This window comes from Rhinopithecus roxellana, chromosome 17, assembly GCF_007565055.1.
Source record: "Rhinopithecus roxellana isolate Shanxi Qingling chromosome 17, ASM756505v1, whole genome shotgun sequence".
NCBI lineage: Eukaryota > Metazoa > Chordata > Mammalia > Primates > Cercopithecidae > Rhinopithecus > Rhinopithecus roxellana.
The window spans coordinates 60,575,694-60,597,699 of record NC_044565.1 but is presented as its reverse complement, the minus strand read 5'-3'; positions in this window follow the sequence as shown (position 1 = coordinate 60,597,699).

Here is a 22,006-nt window from a genome sequence, read left to right as displayed (position 1 = left end):
GTTTCTATTATGCATTCATCTAAATCCCATGCCATTTTTGTTCTCTAAAACTGTATTAACTATCAATTTTATTAGTATTCTGGATCTCTTAATTTATCATACTTATTAATGTTTACTCCCTTCTGTGAAATTTTATCAATTTTTGCTTTTAGCCCTTCTGTTGAACTTTAAGCTTAGGCAGATTATTTTTAATTTCCAAGAGGCCCTTCATAATATTTCAGTTTTTCCTTTGGTCATCACAGTCTAGTCTTGTTTTGTAAAGGCAACAAGATTCCTGAATCTTTCTAATAGTTGTGACATTTCAAAAGTTCACTACGTTACCTAAATTATCCATTTTTGGTGGGGTTAATTGATCTTGATCTTAAAATTTTTTTTTAATTCATTTGTTAAATTGAAACAAATTTGCTGACTGCAAAACCTCTCAGAATCTTTAGTATGCTAATGTGAACTACAAATATATGAAGTGAGCACAGTGTCTGTGCTGTTTCCTGAGCATACTGGGCCCTGAATGTTTTTGCATAACAACTTTTAGGGACTAGTGTTTCAATAAAGACACTTTATGCTATGCTGTTTTAATCATTCAGCTGTAAAGAAAGCTAGAGATCCGAGATTAAAATGTGGAATGTGAGCCCAAATATTAAGATAAGTCTTCATCTACTTCAAGGATTGCTGTAGCATTTCAAGTAGGACAATATTTCTCAAACTACCTGTGATAGGGGCCCAATTTGCTTTGGTTTGTTTTGTTTTGCTTAAATTACTAATTCATCTCTAATCAAATTTTTAAAAAATCCAATAAAAACATATTACTTAGAAAATGAAAAAAGAACACATAAAATCCACTTTTACAAACTAGAGTCAACAGACATAAAATATCTGTTATAATAATAATAAATTTTAAAATGGGCAAACGATCTGTGCAGACATTTTTCAAAAAAAGATATACAATGTCCAACAGGTATATGAAAAATGTTCAACATCACTAATCATCAGTGAAATGAAAATCAAATCCCCTGACACCAAGTTCCCACCACGACATGTGAGAACTGTGGGAGTTACAATTCAAAATGAGACTTGAGTGGGGACACAGCCAAACCATAACAGCATCTAAAATCAAAATCTCCTAAAATGTCATCAACCAGGAGATGAAAGACTGTAGGCTTATTACCCATCTAATGAACCATGCACAACTTCCTTTAAGAAAAAAAAAAAAAAATAGCACTTTACCATCAACAAAACCATACCAGTTGGACTTCTCTGTCACAATAAGGTTGATAATCAGTGCTCTTTGCTTAGCAAGGCATGGTAAATAAACAGACCTGACACAATATCAGATACTGGTTCTGTATAATTGTTTGCTACTACTTTTCAACAGAGTGCCAAAACAGTAATGGATAAAAGAATGTTAAGATCTAGCGAAGCCATATATTTTAAATAGGGGACACCCTGCATCTTGGGGTTTTTGTAGCTACTGTATTTCCCTCTGCCTAAATAACAAATGAAAGTCCTGTACTAGTCCAGAAAAAAAAAAAAAAAAAAAAAAAAGAGTGAGGCTGGGTGCAGTGGCTCACACCTGTAATCCCAGTACTTGGGGAGGCTGAGGCAGGCAGATCATGAGGTCAGGAGTTTGAGACCAGCCTGCCCAGCATGGTGAAACTCCATCTCTACTAAAAATACAAAAAATTAGCCAGGCATGGTGGTGCACGATTGTAGTCCCATCTACTTGGGAGGTTGAACCAGAAGAATTGCTGGAACCTGGCAGGTGGAGGTTGCAGTGCCACTGCACTCCAGCCTGGGAAACAGAGTGAGACTCCAACTCAGAAAAAAAAAAAAAAAAAAAAAAGAGTGTGATAGCTGGTACTAGCTGGTACTGGCTTAGCCCAGATATTTCATGACTGAGATGTATTAATTCACATTATAATTGCAGTAAAATCAGTGAGACCTGCACTCCATACTCAAGGACAAGGTCCCAGAAGCAAATCAATACTTGAGTACCGCTCAATGACTAACAGTACTCTATTTGTGTGTGCTTGAAGTGGTGTGGGGGCAAATACTGGGGTTTCCAGGTTGGTTTGTATTTCTCTGTGAATTGGGGCCAGCTACCCAGTGGTCTGATCAACTAATGTGCATCTCATTTAATGTAACAATATACATTAAGACCTGTCAGGCCCCATTGTGGAAAATGAAGAACTGCACATTGTACCACTACATATGGAAGTCTGCATATGGAACATTTTAAGGGTTCTTAAAAGACCCATTGGGGCTTCTAATTATTGTGAAACATCTCCTGGAATCCAGGGAGAGAAAGTTCTTGGCAGAATTACTTCTTCCATTTCAAATGTTCACTAGGAAAATAATCGGATGATGAGATTTAGACAGAAACCGCTAACGAACTTTTTTTATGTCTCTTTTGCTTTTTAATGTACAGAAAATGAACATCTAAAATCAGCAAGCACGAAAGGAAAACAATATGGTGCAGTTCATTCTGAGGGTGGGATTGCAGGGGTTTCTTTTTTCTGACTTAAATGCTTGGCTTCCTGTGGTTATAAGTGGGGGGGATTTTTTTCATTTTTTGGACATTATACAATCCTCTTGAAAATTGGACCAAGGGTTGTTTTTTTAAACTTCTGTTCTAACTTTCTTAACTCAAGTGAGCCTCCATTGTTCCTCCAGGATTATGGTTGTTTCTTCAGAAGGAAATCTGACATGAAACTTGCTTTAATCAAGCTTTAAAGTTATCTCCCCTTCCACATGCCCAACCAGAACCAGAGAAACCCCATCCTCTGAAACTACGAGCTGAGCTAGCATGCAATCAATTAGGAGCCATCACTTGGACCCAAGGCGCAGAACATATCTGTTCAATTAAAACAAACAAATATGATTAGGAGTTTACATATTTGTGCTTAGGAAAAGATGGATATCTCAAAAGAAACAATGGGTTAAAAAATCATGGCTGTGATAAAAGTAAGTTGCATGAAATCAGACAGGTGAACTTAGCAAATGGGTACACACGAGTCAAACTCTGTGCAGAGCAATCAGGGTTTCAGGACTGAACGCGTCAAGCTTGCACTCTGCTGCCTGGAACTCGTAAGCTTCATGCCAATACCCCCTATGGAGGCGATGTTCCAGCTTGGGGGCTTCATCTTTCTCTTCACTTCTCCATGACATCTGAATTCACAGGAGTCAAGGAGGAACTGATTCGATGCCATTCTTTCCTATTTTGAGCTCCGCAAGTCTGAGGATCTTGTGCTTTCTCTACTGTACTCTAGGTTAAGGCAGCCCTCCATCAGCAGTGGACTGGGAAGTAGATACTACTGTGTGCCACTGATCCATGAACATTCTCTTCAGTTGCCTCCAGTTTGGGACTGGTCATCAAGTACTGGACTGTAACACAATCAAAGCTCATGGTGGTATTTGCTTGATCAAACATTGGTCAAAATATTCCTCTTTACCTGGTTTTTTTATATTAGATAAAAACCTAATGCAGTTTATATTTCTAAATCTCTTTTGTCTATATGTGGATTTCTACCAAATCTGCAACCATTGACCAGTAAGACTTTTACCAGATGTCCAACTAGCAGTGTTTAGATGTGGCATTTAAGTCAGAAAAAATGATAGATATAATTCCTGCCCAGAAAAAACTGATTGTCTATTTTGAGGGGTGGTGGAGAAGATTTATGCAAATACTAACACACATTTATCAAATGCCTACAATCTGCACACTGATCACACAGCTCTTGAGAAATTACAATCTTCAAACGGTCATACAGGTACTTAATGTTTATTCTACTGAGGTGCCATCTTGTTGTTGTTTATTACTCAAAACATATGGGATGTGTGAAAATGGTACATTTCAGCTGGCCAGCCACCAGTGTCCTTCCTGTTTCTGTTCTACACGCCAGTGCAAGGGCCATATCCTCAGGATGGAATGCATCATGTTTTTTTCTCACCCCACATTTCCTGACCAGGTGTATTCAATAAGTTGCCATATCTAATAGATGTAGTTGCTGGAACTGTTAGGAGATCAACAAACATGTATTGCATACTTACTACATCCCAGGTTCTGTTACGTGTTCTAGGAAAAAGTTGTAAATAAAACAGCATTCTTGCCTTCCTGAAGATTACACACAAGCACACACACACATACAGTGGAAGAGACAAGATGGCTGACTAGCCACAGCCAGGAAGAACTTCAGAGAGAAGAGAACATCAAGTATACTGGTGCCCTCTGAACAGATATTCTGAGAGAAAGGCGTTGAGAATGGAAGGAGAGAAAACACAGAGCCTGGGGCTGAAGGGGAGGAAGCTGGAAACCCTGCATGGGGTTGTCAAGCACCAGGACGCATTTCTGCCCCCAAGTGCTTTCTAGGGAAGGGCTGAGTGAAATAGCTGTGAAGCAACCTATTCTTACCATAGACCTCCAGGATACTAAGTGTAAGGAACCCCCAAAACCCCCATGGACATTTGAGTTTGTAGGGAGAACTGCCCAGAGAGCGGTGGAGACACGACTCCAGACCACATGTAGCCTAGAGGGCTTGGCATGGGGATGGCTACAGTGGAGCACAGCCATGGGTGCCTATTCCCTGAGGTTTACCATACTTCTCTAGGTGGCTTTAGCCTTTGTTATTTGCTAGACCTGGAGACAGCAGGGCTCTCTTGCCCACGGAATAGGGCCGGTCTGATGTGAATGCCCTCCTGTCTACTGGCCTCTCCCAGGGTCCCTGCTTTTCCATACCTGCTTGCAAAACAGCCTCAGCTTCCATACCAAAGTGCTTGCCTACAGCCACCACCTTAACTCTCATTGGCAGCCTATGCCCACCCATCAGAGCACTTTTGCAGACAGACCACCACTGAGGTGCACTTGCCCACAGCCTAACCCCACCAACCCACCATTGCAAACACTCATGGGAACCCACCACTACTCCACTGTTGTGTGCATGCCTACAGCTGCCCCACCACTATACACTTGCCCATGGTCCCCCTGCCACACTGTCGGTACACACTTGGCCACAGCCCCACCATCCCATTGGTGCATAGTTGCCTGCAGCCCACATCCCTCACCACCCTGCCAGAACAAAATCACTTGCAGTGCTCCTGCTGCAGCACACCATCCCATGGCCCACCAGCTGCCCCACCAGAGCACTTTTGCTGGAAAACCTGTCAGAGCATTGTTGCCATCGAACTGTGAACACATCAGCCCCTCCAGTGCAGCAGGTGTTTCATTTTGAGGAGACTGACAACAAAGTTGTGGGCCTGGCCCCAGCCTCCCATGGTTACAGCATGCGGTCTAGGAGTATTGAGCTGAAAAGCAAAGAGCCCGATTCAAAGTACAACAACTTCAGGGATCAAAGGAACATAAGCCCACACAGATGAGAAAGAAGTATCGCAAGAATTCTGGCAACTCCAAAAGCCATACTGTTTTCTTACTTCCAAATGACTGCACTAGCTCCCCAGCAATGGTTCTTAGCCAGATTGAAGTGGCTGAAATTATAGTTATAGAATTCAGAATCTGGATAGCAGGCAAGCTCAATGAGATACGGGAGAAGGTTGAAACCCAATCCAAAGAAAACAGCAAAATGATCCAAGAGTTGAAAGATGATACAGCCATCTTAAGAGAGAACCATACTGAACTTCTGGAAATGAAAATTTCACTACAGGAATTTCATAATATAATTGGAAGCATTAGTAACAGAATAGACCAAGCTGAAGAGACAGTCTCAGAGCTCAAAGATCACTCCTTCAAATCCTTCAAATATACAAGCAGCCAAAATTTTCAAAAAAGAATTTTTAAAAATGAACGAAACCTCCAAGATACATGGGATTATGTAAACAGGCCACATCTACAACTCTATGCATTCCTAAAAGATGGAGAGAGAAAGCAACTTGGAAAACATATATGAAGATATTGCCCATGAAAATTTCCCCAACTTTGCTAGAGAGATTGACATGCAAGCTCAGGAAATTCAAAGAATTCCTGAAAGATACTATACCAGATGACTGTCCTCAAGACACATAATTATCAGACTTCCAAGGTCAACATAAAAGAAAATCTTAAAGGCAGCTAGGGATAAGGGGCAGGCCACATATAAAAGAAACTCCAACAGGCTAACGTGGACCTTTCTTTCAAAAAAAAACTTTTCAAGACAGAAGAGATTAGGGGCCTATATTCACTGTACATAAAGAAGAGAAATTTCAACCAAGAATTCCATATCTAGCCAAACTAAGCTTCATAAGTAAAGGAGAAATAAAATATTTTTCAGACAAGCACATGCTATGGGAATCCCTTACCACTAGACATGCCATAAAAGAGATTATGAAGGAAGTGCTAAACATGGAAATAAAAGACTGATATCTGTCACCATGAAACACACTTAAGTACCTAACCCGCTGACACTATAAAGCAACTATACAATCAAGGCTACATAACAACCAGCTAAAATACAATGACAGGATCATATCCTCACATATAAATATTTACAATGGGCTAAATGCCCCCATTTAAAAAGCACATTGTGGCAAACTGAATAAAGATACAAGATCCAACTCTATGCTGTCTTCACAAGACACATCTCACATGCAATGACACCTGTTGGCTCAAAGTAAAGAGATGAGGAAAGATCTATCAAGCAAATGGAAAACATAAAAGAGCAGAGGTTGTTATTCTTATTTAAGACAAAACAGACTTTAAACCAACAATGATCAAAACAGACAAAGAAGAGCATTACATAATGATAAAGCATTCGATTCAACAAAAAGCCTTAACTATTCTGAATATATATGCACCCAACATTGGAGCACCCAGATTCATAAAACAAGTTCTGAGTAACCTATGAACAGACTTACATAACTACACAATAATAATGGGAGATGTAAACACCCCACTCACAATGTTACACAGATTAATGAGACAGAATATTAACAGAGGTATTTAGGACCTAAACTTGACATTTGACTAAGTGAATCCAACAGAGATCTACAGAATAGTCCTCCCAACAACAACAGAAGATATATTGTTCTCATTTGCACGCAGCACATAATCTAAGGTCGACTACGTGCTTGGCCATAAAGCAAGTCTCAACAAATTCAAAAAGCTGAAATCATACCAACCATACTATTGGACCACCGCACAATATAAATAGAAAACAATACCAAGAAGATCTCTCAAAACCATAAAATTATATAGAAACTAAACAACCTACTCCTGAATGACTTTTGCCTTAAGAGTGAAATAAAAATAGAAATCAAGAAATTCCTTGTAACTAACGAGAACAAAGAAAAAACATACTAGAATCTCTGAGACACAGTTGAAGCAGCGTTAGGAGGAAAGTTTATAATGCTAAAGGCCTACATCAAGAAGTTAGAAAGATCTCAAACTAACATCCTAACATCACACCTACAGGAACTAGAAAAAGAAATGCAAGCCAACCCCATGGCAGCAGAAGAAAATAAATAATCAAAATTAGAGCTGAAATGAATGAAATTCAGATGCAAAAATCCATACTAAAGACTAACAAAACAAAAAATTGGTTATTAGAAAGAATAAGCAAGATTCATAGACTGCTAGCTAGATTAATAAAGAAAAAAGAGACAGGATCTAAATAAATACCATCAGAAATGACGAAAGTGGCATTACCACTGGTCCCAGAGAAATACAAATTACCCTCAGCAATCAGACAAGAGAAAGAAATAAAAGCCATCAAAAGAAGAGGAAAGGAAATCAAATCATCTCTCTTCACAGATAATATGATTCTAAACCTAGAAAACCGCATAGTCTCTGCCCAAATGTGCCTGGAATGGATAAACTTCAGTAAAGCTTCAAAATACAAAATAAATGTACAAAAATAAGTAGCATTTTTATACACCTATAACATCTACAACGAGAGCCAAATCAAATGCAATCTCATTCACAATAACCACAAAAAAGAATAAAATACCTAGGAATACAGCAAGTCAGGGAGGTAGAATACCTCAACAACAAGAATTACAAAATACTGCTGAAGGAAATCAGAGATGACACCAACAAAGGGAAAACCATTCCATGTTCATAAACACGAGGAATAAATATTGTAAAATGGCCATACCGCCCAAAGAAATTTACAGATTCAATGCTATTCCTATAAAACTACCAATGTCACTTTTTACAGATTTAAAAAAAAAATCTAAAATTCATATTGAAACAAATAAGAACTGGAATAGCCAAGGTGATCCTAAACCAAAAGAACAAAACTGGAGGCATCACACTACTGAACTTCAAACTACAGTAAAAGGTTACAGTAACCAAAACAGCATGTAATGGTACAAAAATAGACACATAGACCAGTGGAACAGATTCAGTAAATGTTTCTGGGGTAACTGGCTAGCTATATGTAGAAGATTGAAACTGCACCCCAACTTTTCACCATATATAAAAATCAACTCAAGAGAGATTACAGACTTAAGTTTAAGACCTAAATATATATATATATACAACCTAGGAGCTTACAGTTAAGAGGAAAACCTAGGAAATACCATTCTCGACATAAGCCTTGGCAACAATTTTAGGACAAAATCTCGCAAAGCAACTGCAAAAATATCTCCAAAATAGACAAGTAGGACCTAATTAAACTAAAGAGCTTCTGCATAGCAAAAGAAACTATCAACAGAGTAAATAGACAACCTACAGAATGAGAGAAAATATTTTCAAACTATGCATCCAACAAAGGTCTAATATCCAGAATCTGCAAGGAACTTAAACAAATCAACAAGCAAAAAGCAAACAACTCCATTAAAAAATGGGCAAAGACATGAACAGACACTTCTCCAAAGAAGACACACATATAGTCAACAAGCATATTAAAAAAAAATGCTCAACATCACTAATTGTTAGAGAAATGCAATTCAAAACCACAACAAAATACCATCTCACACCAGTCAGAATGGCTATTATTAATAACAGATGTTGATGAGTCTGTGGAGAAAAGAGAATGCTTATACACTGCTGGTGGGAATGTAAATTAGTTCAGCCACTGCAGAAAGTAGTTTAGAGATTTCTCAAAGAACTTAAAACAGAACCACAATTTGATCTAGTAATCTCATTGCTGGGTACACACCCTAAGGAATGTAAATCACTATACCAAAAAGTCACATGTACTCCTATGTTCACTGCAGCACTATTCACAATAGCAAAGGCATGATATCAACCCAGATGTCTGTCAGTGGTGGACTGGATGTACATCAGTAGTGGATGAAGAAAATGTGATATATATATACACCATGGAATACTATGCAGCCATAAAAATAATGAGATTATGTCCTTTGAAGCAACATGAATGCAGCTGGAGGCCATTATACTAAGCGTATTAACACAGAAGCAGAAAACCAGATAGTTCATATTCTCACTTATAAGTGAGAGCTAAACATTGCGTACACATGGAGGCAAAGAGGGGAGCAGAAGATGCAGGAGACTACTTGATGGCGGAGGGTAAGAGGAGAGTGAGTGTTAAAAAACTAGCTATTAGTTACCATGCTCAGCACCTGGGTGATGAAATCATTTGTACACCAAACCTCAGTAACACACAATCCACCCATGTAACAAATCTGCACATATACTCCTGAACCTAAAATAAATACTGAAAAAGAGGCAACAAAGCTAAGTTAAATACATATATGTGTGTATATATATATACACATATGTAAGTATATATATACACATACATAAATATATATATATACACATATGTAAGTATATATATACATATATATATACTGTGTGTGTGTGTGTGTCTGTGTGTATACACAGTGGTAAGTGGTATGGGGAAAAATTAAAGCAGAAAAAAGGTATAATGAGTGCATGAGAAGTTAAATACTTCAATTTTACATGACTATTGAGTACCTACTATATTCTCTCTTATGCTCTGTTTATACAATACTGACTAAAGCAAAACAAAACAAAAAATCTCTCATGAAAGTGCTTATGTTCTAAAGGAAGAAAACAGAATCTAGATAAATAAATAACTGAAATAGCACATTCAATGATAATGAGTGTTAAGGATAAAAATAAGGCAAAACTATAGGGAGTATTATGGTGAGGGCATCTTGGGTACATCATACTAAGAAGGTGCCATTTGTACAAAGACAAACAGAAATGAGCTATATGATAACTGGTAGAAGTACACAAAGAACACCCCCAGATGGCTTCAGACGTCAGCCTCTGAATGGGGAAGTGACATCTGTTCATTTTCTGTTTCATACAGAGCTTGACTGTGTCAGAGTAGGAAATGGGGAGTAAGTATCTTGTCTTTTTGCATGTAGTCTTTTATTTACTACCCTGATGAAGGTTCTTTCCTTAATACTTTTATGCCTTACTGTGGGTGGAGATTCCTTTCAAATTTTGACATTTTTGTCAAAATCTTTAATTTTTATCATTGTATATGTTTTCATAGTATTTTATTAGGAAGTCAATAAAACACACACACACACACACACACACACACAGACACCCCAACAGGTGTTGTCACCAAACACTGCATTGAACTAGGAAATAATTTATTTAATCTTAAAAACAATCCTGCAAGATTTTCACCATAAGCTCCAATTTTATAGGTGAGAAAACGGAAAAGAACTGTGAGATGAATCACCCAAGGTTCGTCAAGTAATTCCACAAACTAATTGGGTAAATGCGGGCATCTTTGGGACAGTGAAGTCTATGTTTTCCCTTCTGTCCCATAGAGCCTAGTGGCAGAGATAAATAAATGCATGCCCAATGTTCATTTTCCCTCTTCATTCTTAGTAGCAAAAGTTCTGTATTATTGGGTATAGCAATGTAACCAGCTATGGAACATTTCCCAGGCTTTCTTGCATCTAGGAGTAGCCAATGAGATGTAGGGAGAAGTTTCTGGGTAGAGATTGCAGAAATGCTCTGCAATCTGTAAGGGACCTGACCCAGTTGGGAGGTGTGTCATTTATTCACTTACTCTTCCTTTTTTTCTTCCTATAACATGGATGTGCCAGCAAGACTTCCAAGCTGCCACCTTGTGATCTTGAGGATGGATACCATGTGTTAAGGATAGTGCAGCAGAAACATGAAAGAGGTCTAGAACTTTGATGATAGCATGCATCAACCACACTCTCCCTGGACTGTCTCCTTCCTGATTTCTTTTACTCGAGAGAAAAGAAATCTCCTAACAGGCTTAAAACACTGTTATTTCACATCAATCTCATCAACAGTCAAATGCAATCTTTAATTCATATAGTCATCTCTATTGTATAATATGCTATGATAGGAAGTGACATTTACTTTGCCAGGCCACATTTATGTAATAATTATTAAAAGCTTTTTGCTTCAAAAGCAAAGAAATTTTCATATGGAATGCAGTGCTTGGCACATGAAATGTGTGTATGTGTGTGTGTGTGTGTGTGTGTATATATATATTTTGAGATGGAATCTCGCTCTGCCACTCAGGCTGGAATGCAATGGTGCGATTTCAGCTCACTGCAACCTCTGCCTCCTGGGTTCAAGCGATTCTCCTGCATCAGTCTCCTGACTAGCTGTGATTACAGGCCACTCATGCCTGGCTAATTTTTGTATTTTTTTTTTAGTAGAGATAGGGTTTCACTATGTTGGCCAGGCTGGTCGTAAACTGAAATGTGTTTTTAGAACACCATGTTGAATAAACAGAGTAGTAATATTTTACAGAAATAGATTTCCAAACCATCAGCTGTAGCATGAAAGCAGGGCCTCACTTGAGAGTTACTGAGTCCTAACTGGCAAGTACAACAAAGACAGCTTACTTAGACATGACCAAGATTCTTTGGCTAGAGGTGAGGGTTGCCCATATTCTTCTGTGTTAGCCTCAGTCTTTCTACTACTTTGATCATCTTTAATTCTCTATCCATGCTACCTCTGTTCTAGCAAAAGGAGAATCGCTGTGATAAAAATGTGTCAGGAATTTCAGTATTATTGAAAGTTTTTGGAAGTAAAAAATTTCAAAAATAAATTATTTTGTTTTAGTTTTTCTTATTAAATGTCACAAAACCTTGATGATTATGGACCTGTGTTCACATAAAGCAAACTAACCCCCTAAGAGTTTCTTTGCTTTCTTTGTCATTTGGTTCCAAATCAATAATTAACTATTATTGGTCTATAGTTCCAACTGAATCTTTGTGAATGTCCTGGTGAATTTAACTCTGCTGACATGACCTCTGTGAATAAGGCGTCACATGCTGGGAGTGGAGGATCTTCTCAAGGACTTAAAAGGCAGAGATCTATTCAACCTCTGGATAGAAGGCATTCTCAGCAAAGGACTCTAGCTCAGCTCTGTTTGACCAAAAGTAGGTGCTCTTATATTTTCCAAATCTGTCATTTGTATGCTTCAAATTAGTATTCAGTGAACACCAGATATTTGAGTGTATGCAGGTGGAAAACAAATATGTTCCACTTAGACCCAAAGCGTGGGAGTACCTGGAGTTTGAACATCAGATAACACTTATGACCTCCGAATTGTAGGTGAGGAAGTAAGGAGAAAGGCAGTGGGAATGTTTGCATTCTCTACCTATGAACTTTTACTTGTAAAGGTTCCTTCGTGGGTTCCCCTTCTACTCAAATTAGATTCAGTCCAACAAATACTACTGGAGGCTCATTATTGAAAAATATTGCTCTAGGCTAGGTGCTACAGTTGTTATGAAACTAAATCAGACCTAGACCCTATCCATTCCTCAAAATGCACTTTAAATGCTACATCCTCAGTGAAGCCTTTTAAATACTACAAATCAAATGTAGCCATTCACTCCTCTAAACTATGATGCTCTAGTACTGTAATTCTAAAATTATAGACTCAACATGTCCTGCTCAAGGCACTTAATTTAATGCAATCCAATAGAACATTAGGCAACATTTATGTTCTAGGACCTATGAAAAATTCTATGATAGAAAGGAAAATAAGACACAGTTCCTGCCCTCCAGGATCTATTAGTCTATTAGAAAAGAAAAATACATAAGCAATTGATTCTAATCTTATGAAGTATCTATTCCACTACTTAAGACAAATGACCTAGAAGAATGCACAAAAATATGACATCCATTGGCATTGAGTGTACAACACCCATCTCCCCCTTATTCTTTAATAACAGATCTCCAAATTTTTTCAGAGCAGTGATGTGTCCAGCCTTAGGTGATGGGTTATAATCGATTTTGACCAATTATGATAATCCTGTTTCCTTGTTTCCTAGCCTGCCTTCAAAGCCTTGTTAGACAATTCACATTCAGCCAGTGAGCCTAAAGGCAAAGTCTGTGATTTTCAAAGACTTGGTTGGCACAAGTCCTTTGCTCTTTCATCCTCTTCCAGCCTGAAGCACAAATGTGATGTCTGCAGGTACAGCAGCCCTGATGGAGACCTGAGAGCTGTAGCACATTGTCTGAAATTCAACATCCATCAGCAGATGGCATAGGAGGTCCCTCCAAGGGTGATTAATTTTGCCATTACTCAATTGACTGTCCAGCATCATCCCAGCAGAGGAGGGTCTTCTCAAAATCATGCACACTGTTTCTTGATTTCTTTTAAAATCAAGCCCCTAAGACTTTGTCTTTGTGGGGGACAGGAAAATCATAAAGAAGTTGACCCTTGCAAGATTAGAGCACTGAGCTAAAGCCAGTGGTTACCCACCTCAGGCTTCTTGATTTATTAGAAAAATAAACCCCTTTTGGTGTAAACCATTGCTGCTCACAGACTCTGTTACTTGCAGGATAAAACATTTCTAACTCATATCATGTGCCTAAATTATACTGTCTGAGGTGATTTGGGAAGAGGAGACTTGTTCAGCATCATGTTCAACAATTATTTACCACCTTCATTGTCAATTATACCAATACTTATGTGTATAAGCCTCAAGTGCATTCTGAAAATGAAGGAGAAATCATGCCTCTTTACATCCCTTGACACTGCCTAGGACAGTTCCCCCTTCATCATAAATTTATCATCTATGCGTATTTCAGATTAGAAAAAGGAAAGGCAAGTAACCCAGATCACTAAGATTTCCTGTCCAGGCTCCAAAAGCATTCAAGTTTTGCTTTGCCTGCCTTCTCCTCAGAACCAAGTGAGAAGTCTTACCTGTATATCCAGGCTGTGAGCCACCACAGTCCCCACATCCCAGTACCCTAGGGCTCCAGTGTGCAGAAAAGTATATGGCCAGCAGACAAGGAGAACTATGGCACTCTATTTCCCACTAAGTTCATCAAGAATGAAAAATGGTAACTGCGTTTAAAAATGTAGAGAATACAAAAAGCTGTGTTGAAGGATCCTGAACATCATATTTCTCTCTAGTCATCGAGTTTTGTCCCATGGGCTCCCATTGTTGTTAAGACTAGCCATGTTCTGAGGAAATGGCACTTTGAGTTGAGCTTCAGTGAAGTCTGCACCAGGCTTCTGGTAGTTGGCAGGGATGGGTGCGGGAGTGTAGTCTGAAACATCTTTAAGAAGTTTGCCTTTGGTGGCAAGGCCATGCTTGGAAGTCCCCATTTGGCATATGTCAGGTGTCTTGCTCTAACATGAACTTCAGGGAATCTGACAATGGTAAAAACAAAATTGGCCCCCAAGTCAAAGTTCACGATGTTGCACCCATTAGATACAGTAATTGTTGATTACCCAACCCAAATATGCTTTTATATTTTTATTTTGCCCTTGATACTATCATGTACATTTTACTACCTAACTCTGGGTAGGAATCTGGGAACCTTTTTCCTTCACCAACTTCAGCTACTTACTACCCACATGGTTTTGGGTTTAAAGTCCTCTAAAGTGTTAAAACTCACTAACTCTACCATATACATATCTATTATTTTATTTCGTTAAAAAATGCAGATGATTTGAACATGTTTAGTCTGCAGAAATGAAGACTAGAATAGGCATGGCAGCGTTTTTATTTTGTGTCAAGCCCTCAGACTAAGAAATTAGTTAGTGATGACAGAGGGAGAGGCAAAAGCTTTACATTTCTAAGTAAGGTCATATCTACGTATGAGAAAATGACTTAAAAGGTTGCTAAGAGCAATGATAATTATACAAAACCCTTATATGGCCAATTCCATGATACATATAATACCAAAGACCATGTTTTTACTTGTCTTGTTTGGAGACAAGTTGTGATAGCAACCATACGCATATTGTCTACCATTTATTTTACACTTATTGTCTGCCAGATACTGATCTCTATGTTTCATGTACATTATATCTCTCCTCTAACTGTGAAAGTTCTATATTTTTACCTTCATTTTAAGATTACAAAATTGAGACAACTTGCCTCCAGACCTCTAGATAGATGGATTTCAAAGCCAAGAATATTGGCCCCCAAACCCACCATTATGTGCCACTGGCTTTCAAATAAAAAGGCACCGGGGAATAACAACCAGTTAAAGTACTCATTGAAGATGCACTTACCCTGCTTAGAAATTCAGGTCTTTAGGCACCAGAGGTGACTTTGTCAAAGACAGAGATGTGAGCTTCCTGAATATGTATGGAATCTGCTACCACAGGTCCCCATTTGGGCCCCAGCAGACATTTCTAATTATCCTGCCTCATTCCCCTACCATCTTTATTGCCTTCTGTAAAAGAGTGAAACACATTTGTAAAGAAGAACTAGACCACTCAAATCATTGATCCTGTAAGCTCCAAGAGGGCAGGTACTTTATTTTATTCTTTACTGACTTTTCAGTAATTGGATCAGTGCCAGGCTCAAACTAGGTATCCAAAAACTACAGCACTTCGTGAATGAATCCATGAATGACTCTGACACAAGTTCTGCAGTCAGTACACCTGAGCAGTCACATAGATCCCCTCCATGGTGTTATGTTGATACTAGATAAAGAAACCAGAGCCTCTTTCTTCAACAGAACATCTTTTACTTCTGCTTTACAAATGACAGGGCCACAGCTCCTGACTGCAAAGTGAAAACAGATGTAAGATTGAAAGCTTTACATTCATAAGCAAGGTAATGGCTAAAAAATAGGACATTTTTACTTAAGGGATTTCTAAGAGCAATAATACTTACAAAAATGCTTATATGGTCAATTCTATGATACATGAAATACCAAGAACAACATTTTCAAGATGACTAGGAGTATCAGGTCCTACACGTCCTTTCAGAAGAGAGAAAGGATAGTTTAGGAATTAAAAGCATGGAGTTTGAAGCCACAATGTGCAACCATATCCTGGAATTTCAAGTACATTTTGAGTTTGATCATATGATCACTGCCTCATTTAATAAAGTAGGTATTGCTATCTTGGCCTGTTTCTCTTAGCTCTCTTCAATTTACCTTCAGAGAGCATAGGCTGAGTCTTCAAGCAGACCTCAGTGGAATTCATATTCCATTGCCTAATGGGAGGGTTTTCTCATGTTTAAGATGGAGATAATATTACCAACTTCATATGATTAGAGGATCAAATGAAAGAGCCTATAGAACATGTTCGGGGTAGACAAGACATTCAATAGTATTAAACAGAAACCTTGTTATCAAAGGCACTGAGCTCTGGATGTTTATGTATACTTAAATATTTTCTCTTGCTCATAATATACAGGCTTGGATTACAAAAATTAATTTTTAAAAAAGTATTCTGAGTGATTTTAAATATTGCACAATGTCAACATGTATGAAATGTATATTATGCATACATATCTATATGGGTAAATATAGACATATGTAAATATGGGTGTGTATATACAGTTTTATATACATATACAGTGATTACATACAGCATATATAGTGATTATATACAGTATATACAGTGATTCTATACATATGGACATATGTATGTATGTAATAATATACAGTTCTCTATATCCCCTTCCTTAGTTAATAGTCCACTCTCACCTAGGGATAACTACTTTCAAACCTTGGAAATATTTCTTCAGGCATTTACCTCATTTTTTCTTTTTTTTTTTTTATACTTTAAGTTCCAGGGTACATGTGCACAACGTGCAGCTTTGTTACATATGTATACATGTGCCATGTTGGTGTGCTGCATCCATTAACTCATCATTTACATTAGGTATATCTCCTAATGCTATCCCTCCCCTCTCCCCGCTCCCCACAATAGGACCCGGTGTGTGATGATCCCCTTCCTGTGTCCAAGTGATCTCATTGTTCAATTCCCACCTATGAGTGAGAACATGCGATATTTGGTTTTCTGTTCTTGCGATAGTTTGCTGAGAATGATGGTTTCCAGCTGCAACCACGTCCCTACAAAGGACACAAACTCATCCCTTTTTATGGCTGCATAGTATTCCATGGTGTATATGTGCCACATTTTCTTAATCCAGTCTGTCACTGATGGACATTTGGGTTGATTCCAAGTCTTTGCTATTGTGAATAGTGCTGCAATAAACATACACGTGCATGTGTCTTTATAGCAGCATGACTTATAATCCTTTGGGTATATCCCCAGTAATGGGATGGCTGGGTCAAATGGTATTTCTAGTTCTAGATCCTTGAGGAATCGCCACACTGTTTTCCACAATGGTTGAACTAGTTTACAGTCCCACCAACAGTGTAAAAGTGTTCCTATTTCTCCACATCCTCTCCAGCACCTGTTGTTTCCTGACTTTTGAATGATTGCCATTCTAACTGGTGTGAGATGGTATCTCATTGTGGTTTTGATTTGCATTTCTCTGATGGTGAGTGATGATGAGTATTTTTTCATGTGTCTGTTGGCTGTGTGAATGTCTTCTTTTGAGAAGTGTCTGTTCATATCCTTTGCCCACTTTTTGATGGGATTGTTTTTTTCTTGTAAATTTGATTGAGTTCTTTATAGGCTCTGGATATTAGCCCTTTGTCAGATGAGTAGATTGCAAAAATTTTCTCCCATTCTGTAGGTTGCCTGTTCACTCTGATGGTAGTTTCTTTTGCTGTGCAGAAGCTCTTTAGTTTAATTAGATCCCATTTGTCAATTTTGGCTTTTGTTGCCATTGCTTTTGGTGTTTTAGACATGAAGTCCTTGCCCATGCATATAATTGGTCTCTTGACTTATCTGTCTTAGATGTTATCCCCACCTCCTTCTTTCGTGGTATATGAGAATTTGCTCTCTCCTACCCCCACTTTCCCATCCTCATTTTCTTGTTAAATTGTAACCTGAAGGCTGTGCTTACCATCTTAAAGATTATCTCTCAAGTCCCTGGCTCACTCACTGTATGTAAATTCTTGCAGGCCTTATATTTAGCTAGTTTTATTCTGATAATTAATTGTGTTAAGTTACTTTGAATTAATTTAATTTCACATTGTTCCTGGTCACAGAGGGTCTAAATGGCATTGTACTTGGTAAAAAAATAAATAAAACAATAATAGCATGAAGATATTTATCAACACATATATATAAGTTAGTTTTTAGAACTGTTTAGGGCTATGTTCCAGATGGATAAAGTCATTCTTTATCTAGTGATTTTGGAAAAGATTAAACTAACATATTTTCTTACCCATAACATCAAAAATCTAGCTAATAATGGAATGACTTTTTTTTATCTCTTATTGTATCAATTATCCAGGTAACGAAAATGTTCTAAGGTATTCACATAGATTTGAGTGTAGATTACTTGACAAATGCTTTCACACAAGTTTTTTATTTCATAACACATCTTTTAATGTTAGTGTTGTCATATCTCTTTAGGAGAAGAAGAACTGAAGGCAAAGAATGGATAATTAATTTCCTAAGGGCACAGTTAATTTGAGACCTAGGATTTGGAAGGATTTCTGTTCCCAGGGCAAGCGCTTCATCTATACAATCACAGTGAACTTCTGTGGGTTCTGCTTAAAATCCCTAAGCTATTATGACAATATGACTCCAATGTGAGATAGTCCAGCTTACTCTACGGGGGGTGGGGGGTGAGTGTAGCAAGAAATGCTAACCAAAAGTGGTCATATTTTAGGGATCATGACAAGTCAATTTACCATATCTTCCCGTCACCACACAATTTTTTCTTATAGATAGATGGGACTCTATTGTCAAAATATTCTCCTAAAGTTATCACACTACCCACCCAACCTCACCATAAGTAAGTCCTTTTCATTTGGTTAAACCCACTCTGCTTCCCTTTCCTTAGGGGCAAAGGAAAGGACAGGCCATATTATTGGTGTCAGAGCAGTACGTTCACTATGTCATAAGCCTTCTACCTCTTCTAAGATAGGATGCTCATCCTTGTTCACACCATCTGGGAGTCTGTGACTATAGCCGCTCCCAGGACTGAGAGTCCTGCGTGGTTTTGCTCCCAAGTGATGTTTCTTTGTGTTCTCTCACTGCCTGGATTCCATCATTTTGTCTGCCTCGACATTCCACCAGCAGTTCAATAAAATTTTACGAACTGAACAATAAATTTTTACCAAGTTCCAAGCACTGTGCTAAACACTGAGAGGTAATATGATAGATGAGAAATAGATTTTTGATCTCAAGAAGCTTACAGACAGATGATGGAGGAAAGTCTACAAAGAGTCAATCCTAAGGTTTTATCCTGCGTCTGGAACACAAGTAAAGTGATGTCAAGTACTGCAGAGCAGGTGGGAACTGGCCATGTGGAGAAGCAAGGGGTGAGGACAGCATCCGAGGACAGAGACACTGATCACCATGGTCCAGAAGGAACTGTGTTGGCACTGCCTAAAATGAGAGGTAGGGGGTTAAGGCAAGACTGCGACATGACAGGATCCATTTGCCTAGTGACTTACCCTATAGGTCATGAGAAACCATTGAAATGTTTCATCAGGGGAGAGGATTAGATTTGCACTCTAGAATGGCCACAAAGGAGGAATATATAAAAGACTAACTGAGTTTAAAAAGACCAGAATGAAGTACAGAGACCAACCCAGACACTGTTGTAGGCTTTTAAAGATCTGGCCTGGACTAGTGCAATAGCAGTGCAGAGTAAGAGAAATGTTTGGATTTGGGAGAGATCTAGAACAGTCTCAACATCTCTGAATTCTTATCCATCGTTTTGAGGGCTACTCATAGTCTAGGACCTCTGTCCATACCTGCTGGTTGCTGCTGACCATGCCTAGTCCAGGCTTTGGGTGAATGGTCAATCTGTTCCCTAAAGGTTCCTAACAGTGGGACTCCAGGCACCCAATCTTGCTACTGCCCAGGCCATTTGGAGTCTAAATTGATCCTGAAGTTATTCTAAATTATGTGCACTGTTAGGTTTTCCTTCATTTTTTGTGGCACCAAATCACTTATTTGCAATACAAAAAAATTTAAAATGATCTTAAAACCTAAGTGTTTTATTATGTTTGACCAAACTGTTTTGTCCACAGAGTTAAACCTGAATTAATGTGAGATATTAAAGACTAAAATGTTCTGTCACAGAGATATTAATGCATTTGATTACAAAGTGCTGGCTTAGACCCTTCTGCATGTAGATGCTTTGTATTACCATTCTGAAATCCAAACAATATGAGTCTGGCTTCCAGGATTACTAATAGGTATTATTGGACTGTATCTAAATTTTCCTCATGTTTTTGATGCAGAATCAATGACTGTGACTTGTATTTTCAACATGTAATGATCTAATCGAGTCTCCCAGTTATTTTTATCAATCCAGTTACATATATACCATAGATCAGCATTTTGTGCACTTTTAAACTCATCAAGAAGCTCCACTGGGGCAGCAGCTGCTCCATTTACAATGCTCAGAAATATCTCTGCCAGTTGAAAAAAAAACTATGATTCAAAGACCTATTCAAACTTTTCACTGATATTTCAAAGCAGCAGTTTATTTAATTAAAAGGAAACATTTAAAAACTAATATTTTCTTGCAGTATCTTAGCAACAGGTGATTGAACCCATGCCTAGAACAAAGAGTTGAGATTTTTCCAAAAGGACCACATACTAGTGATATCTTCCTTTTAACAAATGGAATAAATCTAATATTGTTTTGGACAAGCTGTACTGGATTGCATCATAATATGAAATCCTGACAACAAAGCCATAATAGGGGCAGCACATGCAGAAAGTAAAGATTGGGTCCTATAGATTCTTACAGCTTTTCAGTGAAAAAAGCATATGCCATGAGCTCCTTTGTGCCCCGGCTTCAATCAAGTGTCTAAAGTGACAGTGATCAGGAAAGTTTATTCCTACAGTCCCCGGACATTCAAAACTCAATTGCACAGCAGAAAACTCCAAGGCAGTGAGCTCTGTCTCCACTCTTCTTAGCCAACCCTAAGCTGGAGGTTCACTTAGAATCAGTGATTCTTAATCTGTTTGAGAATTCAACATAAGCCTCACTGTAGAAAATTGCACCTTTAAGATGTACATGGAAAGTATTTTCATGATTTCTGAGGGATTTTAGAACTGAGTAAACCCAACGTTGATTTCCATAATTGTCCACAATTCCCTGATTATAAATCCCTCTGTTCTATATCATCAGTCTCAGTGGAACCAGGAAGATGTGTGGTGACTGAGGTGCCTCACTCTGAGGTTCTGTGCTCATGACAAACTGTAACTCATGCATTCATATGGGCAGAAAGTGGAGGGAGAATGTTAGAGTGTAAAGTCCCATTTATGTTCATTAAGGCGGAAGTGATTGTTTTCTTTTCTAATGTGGTTCTGCCATTGGGTATTTACAAACTGATTGGCAGATGAAGTGTTAACCACTACAGAAAACCTCCTTTTAAAAATTATAAGCAAAACAACTTTTAATGTACTCTCAAGAATGTCTTCAGTAAAGGCCAGTTGTGCAGCTACATTTATAAGCAGTCCCAAGTATATGACAACAACCCATACATTTGCTGCAATAATGAGATTATGTATGTGAAATATCTAATGTAGCATGGTAATGTATCAGTGCCCAGCATGTTGTAGTAATCATTATTATAATTACTGGATAGTATTTATAATCTTACAGTGTGATACAATTGCTAGCATCATTCCTGACTCCATTTAGGTGAAGCCGAAAGAGACCACACATTGAAATGGAGAACAATTTAAAATAGGTTTCAGGTCTGTTGGAATCTCTCCCTGACCAGAGGAAATCTAGCTCTTTTTAATTTTTATAATCATTCATCCAG